The sequence below is a fragment of the Protopterus annectens genome, chromosome 1.part1 (genome assembly GCF_019279795.1).
Source record: "Protopterus annectens isolate FY-2018-M chromosome 1.part1, PAN1.0, whole genome shotgun sequence".
NCBI classification, from domain to species: Eukaryota; Metazoa; Chordata; order Ceratodontiformes; family Protopteridae; genus Protopterus; species Protopterus annectens.
In genome coordinates this window covers 1,250,187,640-1,250,193,718 of record NC_056726.1, presented here as the reverse complement: position 1 = coordinate 1,250,193,718, position 6,079 = coordinate 1,250,187,640, and the positions used below count along the sequence as shown (strand labels likewise).

The 6,079-nt window shown below is 38.5% G+C and overlaps 1 non-coding gene across 1 annotated transcript; it reads right to left on the bottom strand.

The window, feature by feature from the left end:
* Positions 1–317: 317 nt before the first annotated feature.
* LOC122817270 lies at positions 318–424 on the bottom strand. Its single transcript, XR_006367190.1, has one exon. It is a non-coding gene; the product is annotated as a U6 spliceosomal RNA (small nuclear RNA).
* Positions 425–6,079: the final 5,655 nt, after the last annotated feature.

Here is a 6,079-nt window from a genome sequence, read left to right as displayed (position 1 = left end):
TTTTGTAAATCATTACCTAGGATTAGAAATGTTGTCTTTTTTAACAAATGTTATATTATCTCTGTATTTTTCACTGTTTTACTACTTTATTTACTTTTGTATAATTATTGTAAAATTGTCTATATCCTGTGGAGCTTTTCTCCCCAGGCCTCCACTGAAAACGGGCTCTTCCAGGCCCAGTGGACTATCCCAGTCATCAAACTGTAATAAATAATAAATAAATAAATAAGTAAATATTACAACAAGGCCAGACATGGTTACGTTTGGCAGTCAGTTACTTATTATGTTAAACAAATACCTTTATGGTGTAACTCCGAGCATGATAGGAGCGCTTCATGAATTTGCGTGTTGAGCTTTCACAGGGGCCATGCTAATCTTATCTGTATCATTCCAATTTTAGTATATGTGCTGCCAAAGCAAGCACAGGAAGTACCCGCAGCACTCATTCTTAAGAAGAAGTTACTCGATCTGTGTGCCTGTTGCAGACTGATCTTTCTGTTGAAGGTAGATTGTTACGTATTCTGTAAAATCCTGGCATTGCACACTAAGTGCCTACCTTGTTTGGTATTTTCAGACAAGGTATGCTTTATTATGATGTCAGGAAGGATTTGAAAATACCCCTGTATTCCTACACTCTACAAGGCAATTACACCATACTGACAACAGACGATGAGCAAGCATTCAACAGAATGAACTGGAGCTCTATATACATCAGAGGTGTTTGCTAATTTTAGGTAAAGCGCACAAATGATTTCATCATTTAAAAATTATATGACTCAAATGACAACGTTAATGGCACGCTTATCAAGATTTTCAAAGTACTAGACAGGGGTTTCTGCTGTCTTCAGTATTTGATTTTTATGTGAAACCTCTATCTAAGCACTTGTGGCACAGAGAGAACTATTCCAGTAGATAATAGCTGGAAGAAAGACTCATAATATCTTTCTATATGTTGATGACTTGTTTGTACACTCGGTCTCATGAGAGAAAGAAACAGAGTGACAGAAAGAGGATGGGGGGGGGGGGACTTGGAAGAAGAAGTGGCCCTTTTAGCAGATCCAGAGAATCTCAGATGGTATAAAACTAAAATAACCAGAGTAAGTCTGTCCTACTAGGGTTGGAAATGAGGAAAAGGCGATATGAGTCCTTTATTAAAAGTGTCAGGGTTCAGGTAGATAAACACAGGTTCTTGGACCTCTAGATTGAGTCTGACTCTGATGTTGAACTAGTGTAATTTGTCAGCATAGATAAACATACTTAACAGATAGGAAACTCTGAATTTATGCAGGAAGAAAGAAATGCGAAGAATGCAGGTGTTTCCTGATTGATCTTATTCTGTCCCAAGCACTCCAAACTTCCTTCTGGAGCATATTTTGGGGGTAGGGAGTTGAAAAAAAACAATGAAAAGGTTTCTGTTTGAGGTGGAGATGCTCAATTCGTCTTGAGGTTATGTGCATGTCCAAGATTAACTGACTGGTGGTTTCATCTACTGGACCTTATCAGCCTACATAAGACAATAATTACAGCTAGTTGGAGACAGGCCCCGACCTTCACTTCCTCCATTGATATTTGTGGATAATCAATGGACTCTGACCTCTTGTGTTTTCCTTTTGTGACCACAGTGCAGACCCTGAAATGGAAGCAGTGGGTGTTCCCCAGCCTCTGGAGTAAGACTTCACTAGAGGTGAATTAATAGAAGTAAATTCTTGGCCTAGGCATTCTTGTTGCTTAATCATTTGTCCCACATTGTCTCCAAGTGGAGAAGAGTCTGTATAGGCAACTTTTCCAATCTCCAGGATACAGAATAGTGGCTTTGCTGTTTTTAAGAGTTCAAAACTCGTTTCAATATATAGATTTTAGTTAGATCAGTATATTACCATTTCATCTTTCTTATCTGTAAGAAGGGTTGTACTAGATTTCTAAAGCTGGATCCCCATCCTTTGGAGGTAATTTTTTATCTTTAACAGAGGGACTGTCAATCAAAAGAGGATGTTGTCTTCAACCTCAGAATCAGTCAGACAGCAGAGTTACTTCCTCTCCTCAGGTTATGTTAAAATGTAAAAGGGAGAGTGCTTTGCCCCTGACAGAGGTTAGGCAGACACAGGCAGACATAACTATGGAATGTGATATCACATATCTTGACAGGAAGTTAGTAGATGAACTTGCTTTACAAAGTAATTATGAGATGTTTCATACATCTCATGTTACAAAGCATTGCACTCTGATGCATGAAGACCTCTGCTGGAAGGAGTGTAGCAAGGTCACAAACCCTATAAGTATTTTTCTGAGAATGCCATAATTTGCTAAGTTACTAGATTACTTCTAAGAGACTTATGTGAGAATATAGCAACTTGCCTGTCACCCTGAGGTGGCAAGTTTGGTCACTGGATGTCTGACCAGAATGATTAGAAGGAATGGTAGCAATTCACAACAAGGTATCTTCTCACCTGTGGCAGTAAAAATAATCACTAGGTTGTGGTTCTGAGTCATGATGGTAGATAATCACTAGGTTATGATTGTAGCTGTAGGATAGTGGCTTAAGTTATTTAAACAAATAGTACTCACCAAGAGATTATTTGACAAATTTAATTTAAATTAGTTCCTCAACTAAGGACAACCATAAGGCATTCTTTAGTTGCATCCGTAACCTAAAAGGTAAGACCCAGATTTGTGCCAAGCCTTTAGTTAATGATACCACATATACTGAGCCTGTGGACATAGCTAACCTGTTGGCCAACAAGTTCTGTGAAAACTTCACTCTGTCTAATCCACACATACCCCATGACATCTCTGATACTTGACTCCTACCCTGTATCTCTAAACAGCAGGTTGTAAATGCCGTCTCTAAGGCCAAAGACACAGCATCTATGGGACCTGATAACATACCAGGCTGCATCCTACATGAGCTCCAACAAAAATTAGCAACATCATTGGGTACTCTTTTCAATCATAGTCTAAGCACTGGCTTTGTCCCAGCTGAATGGAAAATGGCTACTGTTATTCCCTTGCACAAAGGTGGTGCTTCCACTGACACCAGGAACTATAGACCTACTAGCCAGACTAGCCTTATCTGCAAGGCCATGGAATGAATCATCATGGACCTTATCAACAAAGATATAGATAATCTCCAAACACTTGACCCTACTCAGTTTGGATTTGTCAAAGATAGATCATGCCTGTTAAACATGGTGAACTTTCTTGAGACAGTCACCAAGGGCCTGGATGCAGGGAAATCTGTGCCTACAACCTACCTACACTTAGCAAAGGTTTTGACACTATCCCCCACTCATGCACCATTGACAAACCCACCCATTTAGGCATCAACCCTTATATTGTTAGATGGGTCAGTAACTGGCTCACTAATAGAACACATATAGTCAAAATAGGGGAATCCACCTCCAACAGCAGAACTGTAACCAGTGGTATTCCACAGGATCAGTCCTGGGACCTCTACTGTTTGGAAACTATTTCTCCAAAATACAAGCAAAAACTAAAGGTCTGTGGCTGACAAGGTTTGCTGATGACTGCAAATGGGGAGCAGTCATAGAATCTCCAAATAATGTCAACATCCTACAAAAAGTATGCACCCAGTGGTGTGAGACCTGGTTACACAGGTTGACAACCATCTTACCTTTGACCATCATGTCTCCACGGCGGTAAGAAGGGCATTCTATATTGCTATCTCATAAGTAAGGACATTGCCTGTAGAAAAAAAAAAAAGTTATAACCTCCCTTTATTCTTCCCTCATCAGGCCAATAGAGTACAATGCCCCTTTTGGTATGCACCTTTCCAAGCACCTTCAGCAATTGGAGAGACCACAAAGGTTCCTCACAAGAAAAATTCAAGACTTTCACCTGTTCTGTGTGGATCATCTGAAATCACTGTCACTTTATTCTGTTTCATACATGTAGATCAGAGTGCAAGTGATGTGTGGTGTATCTTTAAGAAGCTTGTCAAGGCTGTACATGCATGTATAAATTCCAGACACGTGCAATCCCTAGTGCCATTTTGTAAGAGCAGCCACAGTGAGAGCCTGCATGATCGCAGTTGTTAGTTTGTATATAAGTTACTTAAGTTAAGGTCAGTAATCTTCTAAAGTGATGTGTTTGTATAAAATAAAGCTGCTTGAACAGAACCCACAAAGACTCTTCTATTGTGTCCAAAAATAGGAGAGTGACATGGTGTCAGAAATTAATTAATTAATTAACTAATTAACATTTGTTTACTGGGAAATTCCGACTGGACACAGGTGCTTTTTCAGCAGAGACCCGGGGAGAAAAGCTGCACACAAAGCAATACAAGTAATATCCAAATCCAATATCAAACATGAGCAGCAAGGTTGTATGAAGAACAATTGTTATACATGCAATAATAATCAATTAATACAGAAATGGGATCGCAGAGAATAAAATCCAGAGTCATGAGGTGCAGAGACGACAGTGAAGGTAAAACTAAGAGAAACGAGCACAAAAAGAGCCAGAAAAGAATCAAAGGTAACGAGAAGTAGCACGAACTGTTTGTTTGATAAAAGAGACAGAATGGGGCATTACAAGGGCACAAACCGCATTATTGAGCAAACGAAATGAACGAAAAGTTTGTTAACTAAAAGAGATGTTTAAAATAAAAGTATTTGATTAAATGATTAACAGCAAAGTAAAACGAGCATGTTTAAAGCAAAATGAGCATGTTTAAAGCAAAACTGGGCACGTTTAGAGTATAACAAGCACAAGAAAAGTGCATTGGGCGTGAAAAGGGCTTAAACGAGCAAAACAAATATAATAAGGGCAAAAAGGGCACATTAAGCAAAAATAAAACAAGGCGACTGCATGTGTTTTGGCAAAGAGCTGTGTTTTGGCATAACTACAACTTTGTATTATATCAAGGGCATAACTAAAGTTATTTGAAGTATCTCAAAGTGTGTAAAAGTGGTTACAGTGTATGCTTATTACTGTGCATGTATTTTGAAGAGTTTATTGTGTGCAAAGTGCAACTATTTTGTGAAATGCGTGAAACAACCAAATACACCACCACGGACTTCAACGCTTCTTTAATATCAAAAAGCACACATAAAATGGGTAAAACCCTGTCAAATGGAATGAAATGAGATACAATAAAATCCCCAGGTAGTTCGTGAACGATAGGAGCTTTCGGAGTTAACCTTCATCAGATCGTGCGTAAACAATAAGCACTTTCGGAGTTAACGATCTGATGAAGGTTAACTCCGAAAGTGCTTATCGTTCACGACGATCTGATGAAGGTTAACTCCGAAAGCGCTTATTGTTCACGAACTACCAGGGGATTTTATTGTATCTCATTTCATTCCATTTGACTGGGTTTTACCCATTTTATGTGTGCTTTTTGATATTAAAGAAGCATTGAAGTCCGTGGTGGTGTATTTGGCTGTTTCACGAATTTCAATTTTCTCCCTGCACACCTTCGGCAACTACTAACCAGTTTTCTCATTACCATTAAGTTTGTGAAATGCAGTCAAAGTATAGCCATTTCAAAAGGTTTCTTGTGCTGGGTGTGTCTATTCGGAAAGTACCGCCATTACAGAGTGTTTCTTGCACTGTAAAGAATTGCCTAGCAAGGTACCTCCATTTTGGGGACATTACAGTGTGCTGCGTGTAGTTATTCGCAAACTGCAATTACTTTGAAATATTATTGAGTTCAGGGCAAGAAATGTCCAGTTTATTCACATAGTTATTTGAAATGCTTTCAAAATGTTAATAAATAACTTCACCATTGCAAAAAACTATATTACAAGAGTATTACAGTGCCCAAGAGTTTATTTCCTTCGCATCGTAAAGTTGTTTGAGATGTTTCTTAAAATGATGATAAATGACTTTAGCAATGCAAAATGATATTACACGAATGTTAAAGTGCCCGAGAAGTTTATTTCACAAAATCCAGTTATTCAAAGTTACTATGAGTTGGTCCATTAGCATAATTTTGAAAAGCCCAAAAGGTATAAAATTCAGAAGCACAAAGGCATTGGACAAAGTTACAAATACTGGCATAAGTTTCTGGCATATGTGCATGTGTGTATGTTTGTGCTTATTTGTGTTAATATGGCAG